General features: G+C 42.7%; 1 protein-coding gene across 6 annotated transcripts in view; it reads left to right on the forward strand.

Moving 5' to 3' along the window:
• Positions 1-26,969, forward strand: part of CDKL5 (cyclin dependent kinase like 5) — a 238,144-nt gene that overhangs the window by 13,782 nt on the left and 197,393 nt on the right. For 3 of the 6 annotated variants that reach the window (XM_021080553.1, XM_021080549.1, XM_021080552.1), the window contains exon 1: positions 13,279-13,393. The exons of 1 other annotated variant lie outside the window; for it this stretch is intronic. The gene's annotated coding sequence lies outside the window, so the exon portion shown is untranslated. Of the gene's footprint in view, positions 1-13,278; positions 13,394-26,969 lie in introns of those variants that run through there. 2 more of the 6 variants (XR_002340830.1, XM_021080551.1) reach the window with 2 other exon arrangements.

The raw sequence follows: 26,969 nt of genomic DNA on the forward strand, positions 1-26,969 counted from the left end.
ATGAGCACCCCAGAGAACCAAGTGGAAGCTATATTTATTGCCTTTTATAGCCTAGCCGTGGAAATCATATAATATCCCTTTCACCACAGTCACAAGCCAGCCAACAGAGGGGTGTCCGAATGGCATCGTGAGAAGGATATATGGAATGAGAGATACTGTAGTAGCCATCTTTGGAAAATCCAGTTTGCCACTGGGATACTTGTGACCTCCCCTATGCCCCAGTTTTGCAAGTTTAAAGATTTTTCTGGAGTTCCCATCGTGGCGCAGCAGAAATGAGTCCGACTAGGAACCATGAGGTTGCAGGTTCGATCCCTGGCCTCGCTCATTGGGTTAAGGATCTGGTGTTGCCGTGAGCTGTGGTGTAGGTCGCCGATGCAGCTCAGATCCCGCGTTGCTGTGGCTGTGGTGTAGGCAAAAAAAAAAAAGGATTTTTCTATTTGTCTTTGATCATTTTTTCCAACTGTCCCCTCTAAGCTTAGTAGCTATAATATCTCGAAAACCAACATTCTTTGATGTATGTGTGGAAGATGTCTTTACAGTCCACTGAAGGCACCCACTGAGCATCTTTCTAGGCTAGGTGTGTGTTCAGGTAGGTTCATTCTTCTATATAATTCTTATTTCTAGTTGGAGAAGAGAATAATGCACAGCTAGGCATAGCTCTAAATATAAGAAATAAAATAAATGAGAAAAATATATATATTGCCTGGGGTAGCTTTTTTTTTTTTTTTTTTTGTCTTTTTTGTCTATTTAGGGCCACATCTGTGGCATATGGAGGTTCCCAGGCTAGGGGTCTAAACGGAGCTGTAGCTGCCAGCCTACACCACAGCCACAGCAATGCCAGATCCAACTGCGTCGGTGGCCTACACCACAGCTCATGGCAACACTGGATCCTTAACCCACTGAGCGAGGCCAGGGATCGAACCCGCAACCTCATGGTTCCTAGTCGGACTCATTTCTGCTGCGCCACGATGGGAACTCCGCCTGGAGTAGCTTTAAGTCAATTTTTGGAAAGGTCTTTGGTGGGTGGATTCAGTGAAAAATCTTCCAGACGTGCAGAATAATAAGTGGTCTCTATTTTGGGATTATCATGGCAGTGAAAGTTAATGATACATGTTGTGTGTGTGTGTGTGTGTGTGTGTGTGTGTGTGTGTACCTGGTGCTAGTTAGGTTGGAATACTGAGGCTGGCAATGTTTTGGTCATGACTTGACTTTGTGTGAAGTCCTGAATTTGAAATCATAAAGCAACATGAATATTTCCATCAAAGTAGCATTTTCCCTAACATTGAAATTAGTTTTCAAGATACTAAAAGTTGAAAGAATTGCACAGCGAACATCCCCCACCCAGATTCTACAATTTACATTTTACCCTATTTACTTATATGCACATACATCACATATCTATCCATTCATCCGTCTGTCAGTCCACCTTCGTTTTTTTATACAGTTAAAAGTAACTTAGAGTTATCAATAGACGAGTTTTTTTTGTTTGTTTTTTGTTTCCCCACCCTGCCCCACCCGCCCACATATGGATTTCCCAGGTCAGGGATCAGATCTGAGCTGCAATTGCAACTGACAGTGCAGCTGCAGCAAGGACATCCAGGGATCCTTTAACCCACTGAGACTGGCCAGGGATTGAACTTGCATCCTGGCGCTTCAGAGATGCCTCCAATCCCATTGCACCAAAGTGGGAACTTCCAGAGTAGCATATTTTGCGTTCTGTTTAAAAATGTGGATAGTTTTCTTATTTCAGTCTATCTTGTAAAAATTATATTTGACAAATATAGGAAATCAGGCAGACTTGATCTTTGTCTTCATATTAAAATGAAATCTCTGAGAATTTAGTGAAGAAACTGCTGGGGAAATAAACTTTGTAAAGCTTGTGCTCTGTGATGCATATTATTTAATGTGATTCAGATTGTATCTTTGCCTTCGCCTGAGAATGTAATAAAACCTTATACATATGGAACTGAATAGTTGTGTTCCTTGATAGTGAAAAGGCTGACTGAGAAATAAAATAGCATTATACCTTTTCATTTCCTTAAGTATGTTGGAAGCCATATTGAATTTTTATCTATAAATCTGGTCAAGAATTTCTTTTTGGTGGGGGGTGTTACTTTTTAGGGCTGCACCTGAGGCATATGGAGGTTCCCAGGCTAGGGGTCTAATCAGAGCTACAGCCACTGGCCTACACCGGAGCCACAGCAACACCAGATCCAAGCCACATCTGTGACCTACACCACAGCTCACGGCAACACTGGATCCTTAGCCCACTGAGGGAGGCCAGGGATCGAACCCTCAACCTTATGATTTCTAGTTGGATTTATTTCTGCTGAGCCACGGCAGGAACTCCAAGAATTTATTTTGGAGAAATGAAACCAAGACTCCAGTCAATTGTTCAGGTAGATCAATTTCCCTCCACAGTTTCCGTATCTTTTTTTTGTCTTTTTGCTATTTCTTGGGCCGCTCCCACGGCATATGGAGGTTCCCAGGCTAGGGGTCTCATCGGAGCTGTAGCTGCCAGCCTATGCCAGAGCCACAGCAACGCAGGATCCGAGCCGCGTCTGCAACCTACACCACAGCTCATGGCAACGCCGGATCGTTAACCCACTGAGCGAGGGCATGGATCGAACCTGCAACCTCATGGTTCCCAGTTGGATTCATCAACCACTGCGCCACGACGGGAACTCCAGCTTCCGTATCTTATCCCAACCTGCCTCCTCCAAATGGTATAGCCTCAATTTACCTATCCATTTGTGTTCATCTTTCTTTGCTTCTTCCTTTTTATTTTTTTTTCTGTTATTTTAATTTAATTTAATTTTTTAATTATCTCCCCAATACTATTTTTTTTTCTACTGTACAGCATGGTGACCCAGTTACACATACATGTACACGTTCTATTTTCTCACATTATCATGCTCCATCATAGGTGACTAGACACAGTTCCCTGTGCTGCACAGCAGGAACTCATTGCTAATCCATTCCAAAGGCAATAGTTTGCATCCATTAACCCCAAATTCCCAATCCACCCCACTCCCTCCCCCTCCCCCTTGGCAACCACAAGTCTATTTTCTCCAAGTCCATGATTTTCTTTTCTGTGGAAAGGTTTATTTGTGCCTTATATTAGATTCCAGATATAAGTGATATAATACGGTATTTGTCTTTCTCTTTCTGACTTATTTCACTCAGTATGAGAGTCTGTAGTTCCATCCATGTTGCTGCAAATGGCATTATTTCATTATTTTTTATGGCTGAGTAGTATTCCATTGTGTATATATACCACATCTTCCTAATCCAGTCATCTGTGGATGGACATTTGGGTTGTTTCCATGTCTTGGCTATTGTGAATAGTGCTGCAATGAATATGCGGGTGCATGTGTCTTTTTTAAGGAAAGTTTTGTCTGGATATATGCCCAAGAATGGGATTACTGGGTCATATGGTAGTTCTATGTATAGTTTTCTAAGGTACCTCCACACTGTTCTCCATAGTGGTTGTACCAGCTTACATTCCCACCAAGAGTGCAAGAGGGTTCCCTTTTCTCCACACCCCCTCCAGCGTTTGTTATTTGTGGACTTATTAATGATGGCCATTCTGACTGGTGTGAGGTGGTATCTCGTGGTAGTTTTGATTTGCACTTCTCTAATAATCAGGGATGTTGAGCATTGTTTCATGTACTTGTTGGCCATCTGTACATCTTCCTTGGAAAAATGTCTATTCAGGTCTTCTGCCCATTTTTCCATTGGGTTGTTGGCTTTTTTGCTGTTGAGTTGTATAAGTTGCTTGTATATTCTAGAGATTAAGCCTTTGTCTGTTGCATCATTTGAAACTATTTTCTCCCATTCTGTAAGCTGTCTTTTTGTTTTTTGGGTTTTTTTTTTTTTGGTTTCCTTTGCTGTGCAAAAGCTTGTCAGTTTGATTAGGTCCCACTGGTTTATTTTTGCTTTTATTTCTCTTGCTTTGGGAGACTGACCTGAGAAAATACTCATAAGGTTGATGTCAGAGAATGTTTTGCCTGTGTTCTCTTCTAGGAGTTTGATGCTGTCTTGTCTTGTAGTTAAGTCTTTAAGCCATTTTGAGTTTATTTTCGTGCATGGTGTGAGGGTGTGTTCCAGTTTCATTGACTTGCATGCAGCTGTCCAGGTTTCCCAGCAATACTTGCTGAAAAGATTGTCTTTTTCCCATTTTATGTTCTTGCCTCCTTTGTCAAAGTTTAATTGACTATAGGTGTCTTGCTTCTTCTTTTTTAAAAATGCATATTTTGGAGTTCCCATTGTGGCTTAGAGGAAATGAACCCGAATAGTATCCATGAGGATGCGGGTTTGATCCCTGGCCTCACTCAGTGGGTTAAGGATCTGGTGTTGGCCATGAGCTGTGGTATAAGTCACAGAAGCAGTGTGAGTCCAGTGTTGCTGTGGCATAGACTGGCAGCTATAGCTCCAATCAACCCTTAGGCCAGGAGCTTCTATATGCCACAGGTGCAGCCCTAAAAAAGCAAAAAAAAAAAAAAAAAAAAAAAAAAAGGCATATTCTTCAGGTGAATGAATCCTTAATTTTCCACTATTATGTATCAATACAGCACAAAATGATGTGGAAAGTCATTGATCTGTTTGTTAATTGACTGATTCACTTGGCAAACTCTTACTGAGCACCAGATCCTGAGCTAGGGTTTTGGGAAAACAAAAATGAATAAGACATAACCTTTATTTTCAATGCAAAGCCGCTAATATGATACATTGATCAATATAGGTGACAAGACTGGATAATTGAGACCTAACTAAATTTTTTCCACTTTTTTAATGACAGTAACTCCTTATGTAATGGTCCTAATCTGCTTTGTTTTATGTTGTATAATGCCAAATAAGAATGTACACACAAGACCAATGTTATGCTAATGACTCATTATTATATCAGAACATTTTTTTAAAGAGCAAGAATTATCTTATGGATTTGAGAAGAAGCAAGATCAATGTTTTCCATTGTGTGTGTTTTTATATAACTAGCCCAGAATTCCAAGGTTCCTTATAAAAAGGTCTGTAAAATTGCATTAAATCAGGTCTGATATTTAACCTAGAAAAGGAAAGGCACAGCCATTTTATTACTTTGTAGTACTTAGACACTGTAGACTTCATTTGTTTCCTTTACAAATTAAATGCTGTGTGTGTTTTTAATTTTTCCAGTTTTAATTAAAATCGTGAGATAAGATAATACATATTATATATTACATCTCAGTCTACCTGCGTGTATTCAAGGGAAGGGCATCCTTTGGGGTCATTTTAAACTTCCACAGCCCTTTGAGGGAAGAATATTAGTAAGGTGCTTATCACGTCACCTCACACTTGAGCTAATGAAGGAGGCAGAGACAAAAATGAAATGGGCAACACTGCTGCCTCACTCATATACTTTCAGGCACATCATTATCATTTGATTCCTATAAGAAGACAGTCACTTTACTTTGATGCCTCTGGAAGGCAGAAAAAAAGTCTTCCTTGCAGAGCTATTGTGGGAGTAAATGAGACAGTTCAGTGTAAGGACAGTTCCTGGCACATAGCAACATTACATAAATGGTTTCTCTTACTGAGAGGGTATAGCTTAGTGGTTAAGGATTAGACTTCTGGAGCCAATCAACTGGGTCTGCATCCTGGTTCCACCGCCTGCTGCCTGCGTCACCTTAGGCATGTTCTTAAAACTGTGTCTGTAAAGGGCAGATTGGGTCCGCTTGCATTCGTTACCATTGCTTTATAACAAATCACCCCAACTTAGTGGCTTACAACCACAAACTCTTTGTTCCTGTGGCTCAGGAATTCAGGAGTGGCTTAGCTGGGTGGATGGGGCTCAGGCTCTCTCATGAGGTAGCAGTCAGGACGTCACCCAGGGCGGCAGTCACCTGAAGGCTTGACGGGGGTGAGAGGATCAGCCTCCAAGATGGTGCACGCCCGTGGCTTGTGGTAGGTCCTTGCTGGCTGTTGACGGGAGGCTTCCGTTCCTCAGCCTGTGATCTCTCCGTGAGGATGTCTTGAGATTGTCCTCACACCGTGTGGCTGCTTCTGCCATAGTGGGTGATCTTAGAGAACAAGGAGGAAGCCATAGCTCCTTTGATGACCTAGTCGCAGGTCACGACCATCTGTGACCACCATTTCTGCCATGTTTTATTTGTTAGAAGTGAGTCATTACGTGTAGCCCACTCTCAAGGGGAGGGAAATTTAGCTCTACCTTTCGAAGGGAGTAGAAAGGGGACATTTTTGCGGGGATATCTTAAAACCACTACGTGATTTCAGAGGGGGTATTGAAAGGGTTAAATGAGATAAACCATGTAAAATGTTCAGCACAATGCCTGGGGCATAGTAAGTACACAATAAACATTGATTCATATTATTTTCATTTGCTTTTGTTTGGTTTTTTTGTTTCATCTTCTTGGAGCTGCACCTGCGGCATATAGAGGTTCCCAGGCTAGAGGTCGAATCGGAGCTGTAGCCGCCGGCCTACACCACAGCCACAGCCACACCAGATCTGAGCTGCCTCTGCGACCTACACCACAGCTCACGGCAACGCCAGATCCTTAACCCACGGAGCCAGGCCAGTGACCAAACCTGCTTCCTCCTGGTTCCTAGTCATGTTTGTTTCCACTGAGGCACGATGGGAACTCCAAATATTATTTCTAAAGAAAGATCAATAGACTGCTGTTTAGCTAGGGAGATATTGTTTCATGTGGATCAAGACATTAACATGTGAGCAATTAATTTATTGCTATTGAAAAAGTATGTAAAATTATGAATGTTCCGTAGAAACAGGTATGTGAGCCAGCACGTATTTCTAACATACCCTTCTGGCTTTAGGTCTCTCTCATAATTTATTGTGCATTGTGTTGGGGAGCAAGGGAAACTGGATGTGGAAGAGTGCCCTAAAATCATCAGGTCAGGGGGTTTCACGACCATGACCTTATTTAGGCTAGGTGGAAAGATGCTAAGCTTACTCTCCATTTTGTGCCCCAATTCTCCCTGTGATTTGCCCGCTGCTATCTATAAAATTGGCTGTTTCACTTCTTTCAAAGCCAAAGACAGCACATCTCCATTATCTTATTAGCTATTCCTCTTGAAATGAAGAGCTCTTCTACATCAGTAACAGCATCTATTAGCGCTGTCACACTCCAGCTCCTTGGATACCGCCGATCTCAGATGATCTGGGCATGCTAAAGTCGACCAGGGAATCCATTTTCAACCCCAAGGCTTTGAAAATGGGGCAAGGAAGAAGGGTGGGGGGAGGCTAAACGTAATTGTTATCTCGGAGGACCCTTAAAATAGCTAACTTTGAGGCTTCCTCCCTCCTTGAAGGGTTAAATTTCTCCAAGAAGATTCCTCCTCAAATGCGGAGTCCATCCTATTCACTCCTATTTATGCTGCCAGCCTGTGGTTGGAAAACATTTCCAAAGATGGTTCCAATTCTGTAAAATACATGTTCTGTGTTGCAAAATGGGCATAATATTATTCTTAGTTGAGGGACATACTCTTGTTGCCCCAGCAGTATCTCTGAGGCACTCACCTCCACCTGCCAGAGCCGACCTTTTGTGATCACCTGGGACTTCCTGCCCTAGGCTTCTTTCCCAGGCTGTGAGAGCGCACTCCACCTGCACGTAGGGAGCATTGGAAATGCCGGAGTGTCCATGCCAAGAAGAAGTTTCTGTAAGGTGGAGAAATCCCCCAGCTTCTCCTTTTCTGGGAGAGGAGAAGCTTCTGTATGCTTTCCAAAAACGCTCCCCAGCAAATCCCCTGAGCTCTAGTTGCCTATAGAAGTAACTGGCTTGATAACACACATATTATTGGCTTCATTCTCTTCTCTGTCCCACTCACCTTCTGGTGTTTCTTGGGATCAACTCTCAGAACTATGTACACTTGAATCCTTGTGTCAAGGTCTGCTTTTGGGGAAACCTAAACTGAGACATCACTCATAGGGTTAGTGTGAGCGTTGAAAGAGGTGATGTCTATACAGTGTCTGGTGTATAATAATAGCATCTAGCATTTATTGATCAGCTTCTTTGTGTCAGCATGGCTTTAAACACTTTACATGAACTAATTCATCTAACTCTGTTCATCTTCATGGACAACCTGTGATTACTACCCTACTGCAGATGAGACTGAGACCCTGAGAGGGCACCTTGCCCAAGATCACACACTGTTCAAACCACTGGAACCATTATTCACACCTAGGCATAAACATGGCAACATTCTTTCGGGATGCTGGAGCGGTTCTTTGAGTTACTGGAACTCTAAATTATTGAGTTGACTTTGGGAAATTCTGGCTTGTTTTCTGTGTATTATTGACACATGGATGACAGTATTTTGAGAGAGATTTTTCTCCTGTTGCTCCTGCCGAGGAGGACTTCTGACAGGGAAGTGACAGCTAGAGGCTGGAAGGAGGATTTATACCTGTCATTCAGATGCCCTCTAGACAGAGGTAAAGGACAGCCAAGATGGGGGGAGTGGGGGGATGTGAGGAAAGCAGGGGACAATATTCATGGGCTGTTAAGAGCTGCAGAGTTCCTGTCGTGGCGCAGCAGAAACGAATCCGACTAGGAACCATGAGGTTGTGGGTTCGATCCCTGGCCTCACTGAGCGGGTTAAGGGTCCAGCATTGCTGCGAGCTGTGATGTAGGTCGCAGATGTGGCTCGGATCCCGTGTTGCTGTGGCTGTGGTGTAGGCCAGCAGCTGTAGCTCCAATTGGACTCCTAGCCTGGAAACTTCCACATGCTGCTAGTGCGGCCCTAAAAAGCAAAAAAACAAGAAAAAAGAAGAGCCGCTGGTTCCTTCTCCCCTCTACCTCCAATGAACCCCAGTGGTCAGGGGCATTAGGGCCGGTGGGAAACTGACCACACCCTCGAGGAACTGGAATAGATGTGAAAAAGGGCTGACTACACCCGCTGGTCACTTCGAGTGCAGGGAGCCCCAGCCTGGAAGGGTATGATGGTGATGGAGAAAGGGGGAGGGGGATGGGATTTAAATCAAACCACGACATTTGCATTTTACACTAGACTGATACTTAACAGCGGACAAAGACCTAAGAGTCAGAAAAACTGTCCAAAATGTGAAGGGATACACAAGGCAAATTTGCTGTAAAAACGGGATTCAAAGTAGTGATTGAAGAAAAAGCAACTGCTTCCAGTTGATATGCCACAGAACGGAGCCTGCTCAACAACAGCAAATGCTTATGAGGTCCTCACGCTGGGCCAGGTACTCTGCAAAGCAGTTCCGTCATTCGCACAGGCTGAGTGCTCTCATCATCATCATCCATCGCTTTATGGGGGAGGAAACTGGGGCACAGAGAAGTCAAGCAATGTGCCCAAGGACATAACTAGAGCTGGCATTTGATCACAGGCAATCTGGCTCCCAAGGTTATGGTTTTAGCCATTAAAAGCTGGGCTGCCTTGCCGCCATCCCCTGTCATATGGCATTCCGTTCTGGTGTGGTTTTCCCTCTTGGGTCTTTGGAGGCTAAGGTTTCTTTTCTCTCTACCCTCTTGATGGTTACATTTAGTGCCTGGAGAACAGGAATTGAGGTTTTCATAGTTTCAAGTGAGGTACTGGACTCGCATTTCCGGAATGACGTTTTCCTAAATTGTATGAACTTTATTATTTATTTCTGTATAACCATTGACCGCACCTGCAGCATATGGATGTTCCCCAGCCAGAGGCTGAGCCACCGCCACTGTAGAAGCAACGCCGAGTAGATATGCTGCGAGCCACACAGGAAGTCCCTAAGTGGTACGACCTTTAAATGAAAGCGTGGAGGATCTGACACTCTGATTTAAGCTCTGAGTAGGGCCGACGAATAACTAATGCTGACCTCTTCCAACAAGCAATTTCCACATTGATTTGATTCTTAAGTTTTTCTTTTAGATCTTGATTGCATTATGAGGTCTAAGCCCAGATGGGCCTTTCATAAATGCTTTTTGACCATGATTAGGAGGCTTATTTAGTCTTCTAGCCTTGTCCCACATATGTCCCGGATAAAAATATCTAACGTTTTGATGACCACTTGTTTATTTATTACTGAGACCCATAATAAGTAGCACACATGGACTCTGTAGCAGGATGCTTCTGAGGCATCTAATAGCAACTTAAACCTGTCTTAAGTACAAGAAAAAGGCAGAATTTGTTTCATTAAATAAGACAATGGTGCCATCAAGAACCCAGGTTTTGGGGTTCCCTCGTGGCTCAGCAGGTTAAGGGTCTGGTGTTGTCACTACTGTGGCATGGGTTTGATCAATCCGTGGCCCCAGGAACTTCTGCATGCTGAAGGCACAGCCCCAACCCCCCACCAACAAAAATAATGCAGGTTTTTTTCGTTTGTTTGTTTGTTTTGTTTTATCTTTCTATTTTTAAACTCTGCCTTACTTAGTGTATAGGCTTTGACCTAAGGTTGATTTTCCTCCTGGTTATAAAATGGCTGCCAGTAGCAACTGGGATACTTGCTTCCTTATTCAGCCAGCAGGATAGACAGGGAAAAACTCTCTCTCAAACCACAGGCTGTTAAGTCCTTTCCTTTAGTCTAATTGGGCCAGCCACACATTGATTGACTAAAAGTAATAAGCACCCACTGCCCTGGAAATTCGGATACCTGAACACAGTTGCAGTTCTATTAGAAGGAAGAAGGAATAGATGCTGGCGAGGCTCTGAAGCTGTTTTTGCATCCAGAAAAAGGTGACCTGTCAGAGAATCTTGCAGAGAATCATGAGGCTCACATATAATCTACGTAAGGGGAGTTCCTATCGTGGCTCAGGGGTAACAAACCCGACTAGTATCCATGAAGATGTGGGTTTGATCCCTGGCCTTGCTCAATGGGTTAAGGATCTGGTGTTGCAGTGGCTGTGGTGTAGGCCGGCAGCTGCAGCTCTCATTTGACCCCTAGCCTGGGAACTTCCATATGCTGCACGTGTGCCCCCCCCACCAAACAAAATCTATGTAGGTTTGCCTGATTTAGCAAATAAAAATAGAGGATGCCCAGTTACATTTGAATTTCAGATAAACAGCAAATCATTTTTAGTATAAGTATGCACACCTCTTTCTCAAACACTACAAATTTGTGCATTGATTTGGTTTTTAAGCTTTTCTCCTAGATCTTGATTGCATTATGAGGTCTGGGCCTAGGGGGACATTTCAAAAAAAATTTTTTTCCCTTGTCCTACATGTATCCAGGATAAAAATACATACTTATACTAAAAAATTATTCATTGTTTATCTGAAATTCAAATTTAACAGGCCTCCTGTATTTTATCTGGCAGCTCTAAATGTATGCAAAGTTCTTGGCACATAGCAGGCATTCATTCAGTGGTAAGTATTAGTGTTCTTTCTCTATAAGAAAAGAGCTCAGTTAAATGGCAGCATGGTGCGTTTTAACTCTTACTAATGTAGAAAATAGATTCTTTTGATCAAAATTACAATGAACTGAACTGGATGTGGCTCTAACAATCCTCTCACCGCTTCTCAAAATGAGATCAAAGCAAAGGTCCCTAAGTGGAAGGTCACATTTGTATACATGAGATGGCACATTATAAAGCATCTTATATTAGCACTTAAAACTAAATTGAGCCTATATCATGGTATAGTTTGTTACTGGTTTTTCCTTGTCTTGTTCTGAATCTACACAGATTCATTTGTATAGATTCTTCATTTGACTCAAAGTAATGCTGCTACAATTCCTGGGACAAAAGCACTAACATACAAGGTTGAAAATGGAGTGATTGCCTCAGGAATTCTAGCTCCATGTGGGTGAAACTTGAGGTCACAGCAACTGTTACTTTGCATCTGGAGGAGGCAGGAGACTCTGCAAAGCTCTCTGCTGCTGCCTCTGACTCCATTTTTCCCTCAGTGCTAATTCACTGTTCCTACCTGTAAAATTTTCTAATATGCTTCCTGAGAAGCTAGAGAAAGTAGGCACATTCATTTCCTCGTCACATATTCAACATAGTATGAAAAAGAAAACCCTACTGATTTGGCACTGAATGGCCCCAACCAGCATTTTGTTACATATTGTTACCAGATTCACAACAGGAATAGATTAAGTGGATTTTATCCAAGATATCTAGTTCCCATTACAGTACAGTACTGCATATTTCTAATTTGGTGGCTGCTATGATCTCATACCCTGCTTATTTTCTGTGCTTTTCCTATAAGCCAGAAAAAAAAAAATCTATTTTTCCTGTTTGCTTTTTTAAGTGGAAATTATTATGCACTTTACATGATTGGGCTTCGATGTCTTTAAAAATATCCTTTTTCTTAGTTCTCAAAAAGTGGCATTGGAAATATATCTCCTTCCATTTCATCACCTCTTCATCCTCACTAGCAACCTGATCCATAGTAGGTATTAAGATCTTTACATTTCTACTGGTTGAGCGATGACTTCATTGCTTTCACGCCAGCTGGGGAATCTTGTGTGGCTGAGCATTGGACTGAAGCAGAACTGTGGGTTGCTGCTCCTGCCGGTGCTGCAACAGCCGTTTGCATGCGTTCAGCTGCTGCGTAAGGAATCCTCAGGCTACTAGTTCTTTGCACCTAAATCACCCAAGGGATGACAGGCTGATGGATGAATGTGTACCTGTGTGTGTGTGTGTGTGTGCCCGCGCGCGCACGGGCAGCTGCAACAGTTGGCCATCAGCCGCTATGGACTTCGATATCATTTTTACCAACAACAGAGATAAACCGTCCTCCATCCTTTATTTCCAAGCAGTGCCTCGGCTTCCGCCCCAAATGTGTTCTACCCGCTCTTCTCCGACCCCCTCCCCCGCACGTGTCTCTAGGGAGAGAGGCTAGGATAACTGCGCCGCAGGCAGGATTCCCCCTTTTTTCCCCCGCAGTGACAGGCGGATTCCCGGGCCTCCTCAGCCCCCCACCCCCGCAGCCACCCCTTTCCCAGTCACGATCTTCCCCTCCAACCCCCCCCTTCGACAGCTAGCGGCTCGGGCCCCGCCCCTCCCAGCCGCCCAGCCCAGGTTGCTAGGGCCTGGCGGGGCAACCAAACCTGGCGCGCGAGGAGGCGCGGCGCGCGCGTACGCGTGCAGGCGAGCTTATACAAGAAACCAGCAGTCTTCTGCTTCGGGGACCAGAGCACGAGCGGCGCGGGTGGGGCGCGCGAGCCCGAGCCGGAGGACGAACGCTCTCGCCTCATTGGTTCCTACCAGAAGTGGGCGGGGGGAGGCGGGACCTGACAGAGTCTGAGGCGCTTTCCCATTGGTCTGAAGGGGATGGTTGGGGCGGGGAAGTTAGCAAATTAGGCTGCGCGTTCGCCTGAGCGAGAGGGCGGGGTTGAAGGTTTCGATTAGTTGTCGCCGCTGCTGGGGAAGGTAAAGCGGTGACGGCGGCTTCAGGAGCTGTGGGGTCCCGGACTGGAGGTGGGGGACTCGGCGGGGTGAGTAGTCGCGCCGCCACCCGCCCGCCAAGCCTCCTTGTCCTCACTTCGGCCCCGCTCCCACCTAGCTTCTCCCGTTAGAGGGGACCCACCCGGTCCCCCCGGGCGGACGTGAGAAGGGGCGGTGGCGCGGGTCCCCCCAGAACGGGGCGACGCGGCGAGGGCACCCCAGCCTGGAGTGGCTCCTCCTTAGCGCTCCATTGCGCCGCTGGAAGGGCTTCCCCGGCGAGGGGCTGGGGCTGTATTTTAGGGTGTGGGGAGACCGGAGGATGTGAGGAGGGGCGGCGGGTGGAGGCCGCCCCGCGGGGCTCCCCTCAGCAGCGGGTCTGCGGCGTCCCCGCCCCGCCGCCCCCGCGGCGCGAGCTCCCCCGGGGCTTGCGGCGAGGGAAGCCCCTTCCTGCCGGCGTCGAGGAGGAGCCTGCGCGTGGGAGCCCCCCGCCCGAGTTCTGTGGGAGTCCGGGACCCGCCAGGGACTGCGAGCTGCGGCCCCGGCCCTGCTGACCTTGGCCGCCTGCGAGGGTGGGCGAGCGACCCTCGCCAGCCCCGCGACTCTTGCAGCTTCCCCCGAACAACTTTCAGGCGTCGCTATGAAGTTCATGACTCGAGCATAGTGGGGAGAAGCAGAAATTGGCCCCTTCCCAGACCTTCATACCCTTTGGACCCTCATAGAAATGAAATTCTGGGGCTTAGAACTATTTCTCAGAAGGAACAGGTCCTCGCATTGACTCGTTCTGTGCCCACGTTGGGGGAAAAAATAACCTGAACATCTTTCAGTGTAAAGGCAGATCTTCCTTGAGGGTTTTGTTTTTCACTTCACTTGAGTGTTAAAGCACAGATGCCTGAAAAAGAAAAGCCTGACCTTAGTATCTCCACGGTGAGATTAGACGGATGCTGTGATACTTAAGTAGTTGCAGATCAGTGTTCTGTTAACACAATCTATTTTAATTGGCTGAAAATTAAGCTGATTTTGGAAAGTATTGCAGACACGGAATAATTTCCTTCCGTGCCTCTAAATTAGGTTTGTCTGGACGTAATGGTTTATGTAGTTAATGTAAAAGATTACACAAATTAATTTGTCCGGGAGCATTTGACCGAAACAGGAGACATAAATATGTATAGAAAAGGGTTGTCGTTTTAGGTAACATTGGCTGGAACATTTCCAGCTTGTTCCTTTCTTGCTGTAGGGTTACAAAAAAGGCGTCTTTACCGAGGCTGTTCGGAATTCCATGTGAATGACTTTTAGATGTAAATTTGTTGTTAATTCCTTTAAGTGTTTTAAAAATATTATCCATGAAACGTGAAGAACCTATGTTTACTTGTCTCTGTATGTTTAGTGTTAAGAGGGGTAGTGTAATCTTATATTTAGCAACCTAATTAGAGTCCATTAATAATACATTTTTTTAAAAAGGTGTGCCTCTTTTTGAGAACGTGATAGTTGGGTACCTTAGCAATCCTTTTAATTTCTTTATTAAAAGTACTATTTTAGGTTTGGGCGTTTTTGGCGTTGCCACTGGACCGGGAGTAAGGAAGCCTGCAGCAGTATTACCATTTTGACACCACCAGTGGGTGTTTCTGTTGACAAATGCAGAGAAGAGAACATTTGGGAAGGAAATCTTTTTTTTTTTTTTTTTTTCTTTTTTTTTTTGGTGAGAGTGGGGGGTGGGCGAGGGGGGGAAAGTGCCAAAAGAGAGAAGCTGTAGAAGAACTAAAGCTGCCGGCACAGTGTATGCTGAGCATTTCACAAGTACAAGGAAACCTAATTAGGATAAAAAAAATTCAATTTGGCTGTTTTAAATAATAGAGCTCCAAAAGAGGCATGCTAAATAAAGTTAATCATTACAAGAGTGTTAAATAATCTGCCATTTCAGAGGGGTTGGAGGGTCTTCAACTGGAGAGAGTGTCAAAGCCCCTTGAATTATCTTGCCTTTTAACCTCATCAATGCAAGCATTAATTTGATATATATGTATATATGAAAACAGTTTAGAATTCTAATTTTGCTTATTTAGCATGTTTTCTGAACCTAATTTTTTAAAAATAAAAATTGATATATTAAAAAAAATAATGCGAAATAAGCATTTTTCCTCCAGAGAGCTTTCCTTCCCCACCCCCGCTCAGATTTATAATTTATTGATGATTTAGGGGCTTCTTGTAGGGATATTTTTACCCTTTTACCTCAGGTTTTTGATTTTTTTACTTATGCAAGTTCGCTGGGCTAAATCTGCCATTATTTTCATTGTAATTTTCTTGGAGTCATTTAAATCAGTGTGGCATCTACAGTATTCCCTGGGGTTTTAAAAGAAAAGGCTCCCATTGAGGGAAATTGCAGGGCCATCTCGCATAGATGAGTAATAGAAGGTTGACTGATTGCGAGTCAGATGTATTCTGTTCCAAATATGCTGCGCAGGGTGAAGGCAGTCTCATTTAATGAGAACCAGATTTTACTTGGTATTTCTACTTTGAAGGTGCGGTATTGTTACATTTCGTACTGAAATACAGAGATGGATAAATTCCTTCGAGCATGTCTTTTCCCCCTGCAGCCTTGCTTCACCACTGTGTATGAGAATCTTTGAGAGACTCATTCAACAATAGTTGCATTGTTGGAAATGACAGTGGCTTCTGTTGCAGAAATTTAACCTTTCATTATGATTTATGTTTCAGTTTACTTCGTGATAGAAAATTGCGTTATATCTGAGAATATGGCTGTAGGAATTTGCAAGGAAGTGAGCAGAGAAAAGAAGCCTTCCTCAGTGTGTCTGCTAAGAGTTCACCTTTTTCCCCTTTTTATTTTGAGAACTTCGGTGATTATCTCCTTTATGTATAATAGATATTAAAGGGCATGTTAACGTATTACTTCATTTTGGGCTTTTAGTGTAGGGATATGACTTTTTCATGTAATAAATTGATATCAAATAACAACAGAAGGCATTTAAGAACAAACGAATCCACATACATAGAGCCAGAATATACTACAAAGAAAGCAAAATTTGACTACTTTTTAAATGGAAAAGACTGTTTACTCAGAATTTAATAATTTTAAATTCTAATGTTCTATTTTTTGGCAACATCGAATTTCCTGATAGAGGCAGAGATAGAGCCTCAGAGGTTCTTTATCATCTCATGATGGTGTCAGTGGGATCACATATTTCAACTGGAGAAAATAATGCAATTAAAAGACTATAGGTAAACTTTCCATTTGGGAGGGTTTTCCAGTTTACTTTCAATCTTAAACTCAATGTTAGAACTTTCTTGTTGTCGATGCATCACTTTAGTGTTTGGATTTAAATGCTTGATAGTTTCTAGAATATTTCCTTTATATAGAGCAGTGCTCAGATGATTAGATTCCTCAAAGATCTGGCCTCATTTCTTACTCAAGTCTGTACACTTCTTAATACTGAGGTATGAACTTGGGTACGATTCTGTCAGTGGGTATGAAAGCTGTGAGTGAGGACCTTCCATCTAAAGAGTTTGATGACATTTAGACATTTCAGATTTGGAAATTAACAGAAAATTATTTATTAGGTTAAAAGGACTTAGTCCATTCAGGTCTTGAGGATTTATTGTCAGCATTTTGAATTAAGCTCTCAGAAACATTTGTGTTTGAGATAGTTCTAATTAGGATCAAGTTTTGGGTGTGGTCTTTGTTTTGGGCCAGTCTTCTCTATAACAATTACATTATAATGTTTTTATGGAACAATATTGAATACCAGGTATGTTGGCCAATAATTTATTTGCTTGAATATATGCGTGTTCTCATAACACTTCTGTGAGGTAGATGTGTTTCTTATTTCCCATATACACTTAACCAGATGGGCTCAGGGAGAGAAAATATTTTAACCAGCTTACCCAGCTAGTCAGCAGCACAGGCAAAACTTCCATCCAAACCGGTCTGACTTGAACCTGTGCTCTTCACAATTATACTTTCTGCTTCTCTGTAGGAATCTGATTTCCCAAACTTGTTTTGAGCTCCTGCTGTACATCACTGGTACTAGGGGTATAAATATGCCTCCTAGAATCCATGGGCTGCAATTGGCAAGGCTGCCTGACCTTTAGTCACACAGAAGGCTGGACTTGGCTCCACCAGCCCTGCTGGATAGGACCACTGCAGGTTCAGACCTTTCTAAGAGGGTTGTTGGTTCTGTTTCTTCATAAATGAAGGTTGTGCCTAATTATTTATACCCCAAATGAGGTAGCTGTTTTTAATTAACTGCTTGGTATTTCATGTTGCTTCATGTTCCATTTTAACTTTTGACTGACTTTGATTAAATTTGCTACACCAGTTAAAAGCTATGAAGATATTTCTTGCATTCAGTTTTGTGGTTTAGGTGCACTCAGGTAGAATGGCAGCCATTGCAGTTTGCAGATGGGTATCGCTTCTGTGATTGTAATGACGTCAGTGAAATAAAATTTAGAGGTGAAGACTACAGAGGTGTGTTATTGGTGCTGCTTAATATTATGTAAGAGTTGGAATCTGACAAAAATTTTTCTACTTAAAAGTGGAATTTTCTGTTATTTAAAGCCTCTGAAGACTGTGTGTGTACACGTTTGTGTTTAAACTGTTGCTTAGCCCAGAGAAACCTTCCGAGGTGCATTTTAGGAAGAGGACCGAACATCTTAATTCTGTCATCGTTGAGAATCACTTTTGCCACGTATTCAGATTAGAAAGGAGTGGTGAATATTGTAGAACCTCCGGGCCAGAAATCACCTTGGCCGAAGCAAGACACTTGTTCTACGAGGATAGGACCTACGTAGAATTGCTTGTGGATTTCTTTATTAAGTATGGGTTTTAAATATGCTTTTTTTTTTTTCCCTTTTCGTTTTTGGCATATTGTGTTCCCGGGTCAGGGATCAGATCTGAGCGGCCATTGCGACCTACGCCACAGTGCAGGATCCTTTAACCCACTGTTCTAGGCTGGGTATTGAACCTGCATCCTGGCTCTGCAGATACACCACCAATCTCATTGTGCCACAGCAGGAACTCCTCAATATGCATTTTAAAGTTTTTGAGGTATACTCTACATACCATAAAATTCACCTGTTCTAAGTGTACCATTCAATGATTTTTTTTTTTTCTAGATTTCACTGCAATCCAATTTTAGAACATTTCCATCACCCCAAAAGATCTCTCTGGCCAACATTTGTTTTTTTAATCTTATGTACTTGTTTCCACCTAGAGCCTTTTATCATCAGACATGTATACATGAAATCATGTAGATCTTAAAAGAAGCCTTTTTTTTTTTTTTTTGGTCTTTTTGCTATTTCTTGGGCCGCTCCCGCGGCATATCATATGGAGGTTCCCAGGCTAGGGGGTCTAATCGGAGCTGTAGCCACCAGCCTACGCCAGAGCCACAGCAACGCAGGATCCGATCCGCGTCTGTGACCTACACCTCAGTTCACGGCAACGCCAGATCATTAACCCACTGAGCAAGGGCAGGGATCGAACCCGCAACCTCATGGTTCCTAGTCGGATTCGTTAACCACTGCGCCATGACGGGAACTCCAAAAGATGCCTTTTAAAAGCATCTTCTTACATGTATTACAATTTCTTACTACGTTTTACATTTTTAAAACTTTTTGCCTAAACATACTATGTAGCAGAATATAAAGGACAGTACTATAAATGCTATCTGTACTTACCCTTTGTGGTTTTGATTTGATTGTTTTGATCTTTTTTTAATTTTTTTTTGCTTTTTAGGGCCGCACCCACAGCATGTGGAAGTTCCCAGGCTAGGGGTCGAATGAGAGCTACAGCTGCCGGCCTACGCCATAGCAATGCCAGTTCTGAGCCTCCTGTGAGAACTTACACCACAGCTCCCAGCAACGCTGGATCCCTGACCCACTGAGCAAAGCCAGGGATCAAACCTGCATCCTCATGTATAATCTAGTTGGATTTGTTTCCGCTGTGCCACAACGGGAACTCCTGTTATGATCTTTTTTAAAGCAGCAGATAAAATGTACAATGTTCTTAATGATATGTTGGAAAAGCAGGAATAAGAAATCAAGGTAAAAATAATATAATTATTGGGCAAGAAAAAGTTCCTTTAGGATTTAAGACCAAGGGCAAAATAATTGGTTGTCTTGATTTTAGGCCAATAACATTGTGCATGTTATTGTTTGAGCTCTAATCCCCCCTTGAGAGATCCATGCCAGAGAGCAGGCTTCATTAAATTCAGGTATGCAAACACATTGTCTACTTTTTGTGCTGCTTCCGTTTGGATTGTTGGGGGGATTTAGAAATAGTTTAACCTGCAAGGTACTGTAGCTGTTTTTTCCCTACCTGCATTGGTTTTTTTGTTGTTGTTGTTACCCTCATGAGTGGGCAGGGCATTAAAGCTCCCTTGGGCACAGGTTGTTCCGTCTTCTCGGGTGCTCTCTCTGCTCCATGTTCTGCATGTGTAGATGGACACAGCTGATAGGGTAGCTAGGGAATTTTGGGGGTACACGGAATAAAGGAATGCAGTGATTTGATTGGAAATAAAGTGTTTTGGAAACTAACTTTCATTGCTTTTAGATGAACATTTCTCTCTGGAAAGTGACTGTTTCAAGTGTCAGGCAGGTAAATCAGTCCTCCTTGTGTGGTAGGTTGCGTCTGGATTTTTAATAACAGAAAGGACACAATACTGTTCTTATAATAATAGTTTACTATAAATTCAGTTATAACTGGTTCACAATAATTTTACTTAAAAAAAACCCCTGTTTAATTGCTATAGCTATATGATTCTGTTGTTACTTTGCATTCTTTGTTAAGACAAAAGCCTAATATCAAATAGTAACATGAAGTGCTTTCTGAACGTTTTTGATTTAGAGGAAAATAGTGATTTTTGAAAGTAACAACTTTGGTTTCTGGAAGTTAGTTAACAAAACATATGGATGAATACATTATAGTTTTTTTTTTTTTTAAGACTGCTTTAAATTATTTTAGGTAAGTTGCACTTTTAGATCTCAGTTTTAGATTTTGTATTATGCCTAAAGATTAGCTTCTTGGCAGTGTAAAATCGTATTATAATAATCAGATTAAGCACACACACTCATTCAAGGAAGATATGCCAGATAAAAAATGGTGGTAAGTAATAGTTGAAGAACAGCTTGCTGACTTGGATTCGCCCAATTACCCCAATATTGGTCAAGAGTAGAAACTAGCTTCCTGATGAGTAGAGTCCTTCAGAGATTAAAAAAGCTGGTTCACGTGTGACATCATAGTCTTTGTCCACACACCCCACCTGGTTTGTCGGCTGCTGGTGGAGGTGTTTTAACTTTAATTGCTAGTAACTATTACTGGTAACATTACCACTAAAATTTAAGATTAAAAAAAATAATAATAAAATAAAATAAAATTTAAGATTAGCATTATACACAAAAACGTTTTATTTTAATTGTTAATGCTTGAGAATAGTTGAGGTAGAACAAAAACAAACTTTGGGTAAATTGGTGTTTCATAATTTATTATTTCTTTCTGAAGCAACCTGTCCTACATCCTGAGGATCTGTCTTTCATTTAGCAAATGCTTACTGAGTGTCTCCTGTGCATCAGACTGTGGTAGAGGTTGGATAGAGTGATACATACAAGGAAAGTAGGCTCTCAAAGAATTAGTCTTGAAGTAGAGGCAGAGGAGAAGTACCGGGCACCCAGTGGGTGGGGGGATCTGCCAGGTGGAGAGCAGGTAGGAAGGCCACACTGAGGAGTAACATTAAATGAGACCTGAAGGATGAGAAGGACACAATTTAGTTGGGGAAATAAGTTTTCCTGACAGAAAGTGCACATGCCCTCAGGCGAGGTGAAAGAGATAGAGGCTTTTGAAAAACAGAACCTTTTAAAGAACTGAAAGAAATCCAAAATGGCTGGAAAGTAGAGAAGCGGGTGATGACGCAAAAGCAGGCAGGAGCCAGGCCTTGAAAAGGCTTAGTAGGCCATCTGCTGGGTTTTGAACTTGTCCTAAGTCCCCTGGGAAGCTATTGAAGGTTTTAAGCATGGATGTGACACCAGATGCCACAAAAACAAGAGTTTTAGCTCAGTGGAACCTTGATGACTTACCAAACAGGTCATAATTTCTGCAAGATAAAATATTCTCCTCTCATCTCATTAAGAATTTTGCATCTGCCTTCTTGTCATCTGTAATACGCTTTTCATTGTTTTCATAGAAATTACCTTCAGTTTTCTAAAGGCTCCTCCTTTTCTTTGATGCTTCACCAGTCTGTTAACCTTATATAGGAATGTCATTTCTATTTATAACTAAGTTAAATTTTTTTTCTAACAGTTTTAGCTCTCTTCCATATTTAAACTTAAAACTCTCTGCTGTTTCCCCCCCCCAGACATTTTTAATCTGCTCAGGGTATTTAATGTTTTAATGAAACGTTTCATGAAATATCACTATTAAATTTGCTTTATTCTTTTGTTTTTGTTTTCCCAAATACAATGTGTTAAGTCTAGTTTAATATTTTTCAGCATTTATGTCATTGCATATTTTATGAAATCTCATTTGAGCACCTACAGTGTTTTTAGAGAATTTTGTTAACATTGTCTAGAAGGACTAATCTTTAGCAGGAGTACCATTTTCAAATCTGCTTCGCATTCTGTGGCTTTACTGTCTTTTATATTGAGCGGGTCTCTGTTGAGCCTCTTATGTTCAGGTGTGCTTATGCGTGTAAAAGTGCTGTACAGGTTTTAGTTTATATATCCTGATTTGTTTCTTTGTCCTTCTACCGTATGTATTCCCACATGCCCAGATCATTTTTGGAACTCTTCAGCTGTTTTTCTTGTCTTGATGACTGAACAGGGCTTCCTTGGTGTAAAGTGGTTAGCTTGTGCCAGTATAGAATGCTGTTGAGCCCTTCCCCTCCAGGTTACAAAGAGTAACCACAGCATCACGTCCTTCTTCAGATGTCTCCTTTGAAATCTATATTTTGATGCAGTCTCTCACTTAGCTCACTTTGGCCTTGAGCTCTGAGGCTTTTCTGAACCATTCCATACCTGCTCTGTATTCTTTCCTTGTTACTTTAATCTTCTTTTTCCCCCTTCATGCTGGTAACTTGAAGAGTTTACAGTGGTTTGTATCATTACTATTTTCACTTCCTATCCAGCCCAGGACATTTATTTTTAAAGAGTTGCCTCATTTTAGAGTTTGAAACGGATGTTTTTGTGCTAGTGGTTTCTCTACCATCCACAGTGACTGCCTTTGATTTGGAATTGTGCTTTTGAGTCTGTCCCTCTGTGCAGGGTTGTTGGTAAAGGAAGGCCATACTCGTCTTTCTTTGGCTGCCTTTAGATAAGGGAATGATTTAGGTATCTTGGTGTCAGTGTGTAGGCAACTGAAAGGGTGTCAGCGTCATGGTAGGTGGTGGAGATTCAAAGCCAAGCTGCAGTGTTGTGCCCTTTTATGGAGTTTGTATTCCAACAGGAGAAGCCAAAAACAGTGACTCCAGTGCAGGATGATATGCACATTTAGATGGAAAGACAGGATGCTGGTTCTTTAGGCCAGAAAAGGTGCACTTAGTGCAGACTTAAGGGGACTGGGACAGATAATGATTCCTGAGTATTTGTGAAGTCTTTTTTTTTTTTTTTTTTTTTGCTTTTTAGGGGCAAACTTGGGGCATAAGGATATTTCTAGGCTATGTATCGAATTGGAGCTACAGCTGTGCCAGCCCACACCACAGCCATAGCAAAATGGGAACCGAGCCGAGTCTTCGACCAACACCATAGCTCATGGCAACACTGGATCCTTAATCCACTGAGTGGGGCCAGGAATTGAACCTGTGTCTTCTTGGATACTAGTCAGGTTCATTAGTGCTGAGCCGCAATGGGAACTCCTGTGAAGAGTCTTAAAGGAGGCCCAGAAGGTCAGGCGGAGGAAAGGTTTTTCTGGGAGGCAGTGTTTTCAAAGACACGCATCTAAGAAGAGCATAATAGGGTGGGAGAGTAGTAAGAAATGATGGAGATTTATGTATTGCATGCCTTGCTTTGATGCTTTTACCCCAGCTACATCGCAGAAACTTGGTTTTCTTTCTTTGTGGCCATTCTATGGCTTTTTGGGGGTTCATTTTCACTTTTACCTGAGAGTGTACATAGGAAATATTAAAGTCAGGAGTTTAAATAGGGGTGGGCCTTTGGTAAAATTGATAAGCAGATGGTATCAGTTTTCTACTGTAAGGTCCCTGGAGGCACGGAGTGCTGACTCTTGTCGCCTCAGCATCTAGTGCATTGCCTGTCACAGAGGAAATGCTCAGTAAACAGTTCCCTTATGAAAGGTGCCCTTTTTTGTGCCCCCGCATCTCCTCGTCCTGTCAGCGCCTTCTCCCTTATTTAGTGGTCCCTCTTCTCTCAGGTACCTGTCTAGTGGATCTTCCTCTGCCTCACCCTAGAGATGCGCTTGTCCTGTGGGTCTCTTCACTGTTCTCAGACATACTGTGTTATAATTGCATTCGTGTTGGTGTGTAACCAGGTGCTAATGGCTCCCTCCGTGGGGCTCCTGAAACTTTTTTCTCAGTGGTTACAGTACAGTTGATGAAGGGGAAGCCAAAGTGGTCAGAGTGACATTTCTTTGAATTTTTTCATGATTTGTTGCATGATTTCATTTCTTTGAATTTTTTCATGATTTGTTGCATGATTTCATAGAAATACTGAGTTCTATTCCGTAATTTTTTTTTCTTTTCTTTTTACAGCCACACCCAAGGCATATGGAAGTTCCCAGGCTAGGAGTCGAATCATAGCTACAGCTGCTGGCCTATGCTACAGCCGCAGCAATGCCAGATCTGAGCCACGTCTGTGACCTACACTGCAGCTCACGGCAACACCAGATCCTTAACCCCCTGAGCAAGGCCAGGGATTGAAGCCACAACCTCATGGTTCCTAGTTGGATTGTTTCTGCTGCTCCACAATGGGAACTCCCCATAATAAACTCTTGTGTGTTCTTGCATATGTGTGTTTGTATATATCTGCATAGTACTTTACTTAACATTAGGCAAAACAACATTCTGTGAAGATGTTTGCTTATTTATTATGTGGCTTCACACCTTCCCTGCCTCCCCCCACCCTAAACCCCCTGCACCCAGATTGCTACTTAGGTTCCTCAGATTGGAAAGCTGATTTTATGTGTGTAATATCTGTCTTACAGAAAGGCTCTCTAGGATGCAATGACTTCACCAAAGAATCTGCCGTACAGTAGTAGCTAGTTAGGTCGATGGATGGTTTTTTAAAATAATTATTTATTTTTTATTCAGCATGCTGTATTAAATTTTTAAATATCCTCTCTACATTTTGGGTAATTTCTCATATTATGGGTCCCATTTTCCCGGAAAAGTCATTCCAGTCTCTTTTACAGCTAAGATACAGGCTTGTGACCTAGGTTTGACTGATCACTTACACAGTGAGACTTGTCGATGGAGGTGATCATTGTTAGGTGGCCATCATATGTAGTTGAACTGATGATCGGGTGATCATGTTGACAGAGGTTTTGGTTTTTAAGGAGGGCAGTGGCAGTGGCAGAGCTTAGGGAATTCATTCTCAAGTGGAATTGGTACTCAGCAGTGACAATAATCTTTGTTTCTTATTTTGCTTTTATCTTCCTATTCTCTGATTGTCTAGAATTTGTGTTAGATGTCTTATATTAACTTTGGAATATTTTCAGCCATTATGTTTTCAGATACTTCTTTTGTCCCATTCTTTCTTCTAGTTCTGTGATTCTAATTACCAGTCGGTTAGAACCTTTGATATTATTCCACAGCCCTTGAACATTGTGTTGTGTTTTGTTCTGCTTTTCACTCTGTTTTCTCTCAGTGGTTTTTTTTTTTGTCTTTTGTCTTTTGTCTTTATAGGGCTGTATCCGCGGCATCCGGAGGTTTCCCAGGCCAGGGGTCTAATCAGAGCTGTTGCTGCAGCCTACACCACAGCCACAGCAACACCAGATCTGAGCCGCGTCTGCGACCAACACCACAGCTCATGGCAACGCCAGATCCTTAACCCACTGAGCGAGGCCAGGGTTTGAATCCTCAACCTCGTGGTTCCTAATCGGATTCGTTTCATTTCCGCTGCACCGTGATGGGAACTCCTCTCAGTGGTTTTGATTGAGGTAATTTCTACTGACTTACCTTCCATGTTGGCTGATTGTTTCCATGGCTGAGTTGAGTCTACTAAAGAGCCCATTGAAGGCATTCTTTGTTTCTCTTAACTGTGTTTTTAATTTTTAGCACTTTCATTTTATTCTTTCTTATAGGTGAGAGCTCTAAACATTTTGCTCCTAGTATTTAGTTTAGAGCTCTAAACATTTTGCTCCTAGTATTTAGTTTAGAGCTGTAAACATTTTACTCCTAGTATTTAGTATTTAACTTTGATTCTAGATATTTCTAACATCTGATTCTATGTCTAGTTCTGACGTGTTCTCTATCTTTCCTGAGTGTTTTTTTCTCTGCTTTTTCTTATGCCTTGTGATTTTTTTTGTTGTTGTAAGCCTGACTTATCTTGTAGAACAATAGAGACTGAGGTGCATAATTTTTATGTCTGTAAAGTGGCAGATCTTTCCTTGTGGTAGGCTTTTTGTTCAGGGATTTGAGTTAATCTAGTGTCGAGTTGGGCTAGGTTTGGTTGTTGCTGTGGTACCCTCAGTGTACATCAGGCTTCAAATTCTCTTAGAGATTTTTTTTTGGCTGCACCCATGGCATATGGAAGTTCCCGGGCAGGGGACTGAACCTGCGCCACAGCAGTGACCCAAACCCCTGCAGTGACAACACCAGATCTTCAACCCACTGTGCTGAAGGAGAATTCCGAGATAGTTTGTGATTAGGGTGGAAGTTGGTTTTATTTTGCTGTGTCAGGTCTTGTAGGACCGTGTCTCAGAGAGGGTCTCCTTACATGCTCTTGATCTATCCCTCTGCCAGTAGTATTATGTGCTTTACCAGTGGAGATAGATTAGCTTAGAGGTGGGGAGTGATGGTGAGGTGTGGTCTTTTGTTCTGATTAAACCTTAGGCTTAGGCCTGCATCAGTGTCCCAGTGTCTTGCCCTTCCCCAGCTATTGTTGTGGGCTCAGTGTGGAATCCTGCCCCTCTCTTGGAGGAGGGTGTCCCAGAGTTTTCACCAAAGCTTTAAAAGAATACCCACTTACTGGCCTTTGTTTCACAGATGAAGGGTTTTCTTCTCTAGTGGAGGGCGGGAGAGAGGGCAGGAAGGAGCTGAGTGTTTTGGTCCAGAGGCACAGCTGCAGCTCCCTTCCCCCAAGTCTGCATCACAATGGGCACTCCTCAGGGCTCTTTCCTCTCCTCGGGTGCTTGGTGGGGTTTGATGGAAGAAGATTCTGTAGGAGGCCGGGATCTCACCATTTTCTGTGTCCTCCATTGGTTTCACACTGTTCCTTCAGCAAGCCACTTTGGGCCTTTATCAATTTGCCTTTTATACTAGCTGAACTCCTTTTGTCAGTGGCCAGTTGCGTCTACTCCAGGTGAGCACAAGGTTGTTGCCTCTCTCCTTACAGGTCCTGTCTCCCTGAAGATTTTGAGCCAGTTGGTTGTTCTATGATGAGTATCAAGAAAGTTGTAAATGTGAAATTAGTCCAGCTCTGGAGTTCCTCTTGTCGTTCAGTGGGTTAAGAATC

Source organism: Sus scrofa, chromosome X (assembly GCF_000003025.6).
Source record: "Sus scrofa isolate TJ Tabasco breed Duroc chromosome X, Sscrofa11.1, whole genome shotgun sequence".
Lineage (NCBI taxonomy): Eukaryota > Metazoa > Chordata > Mammalia > Artiodactyla > Suidae > Sus > Sus scrofa.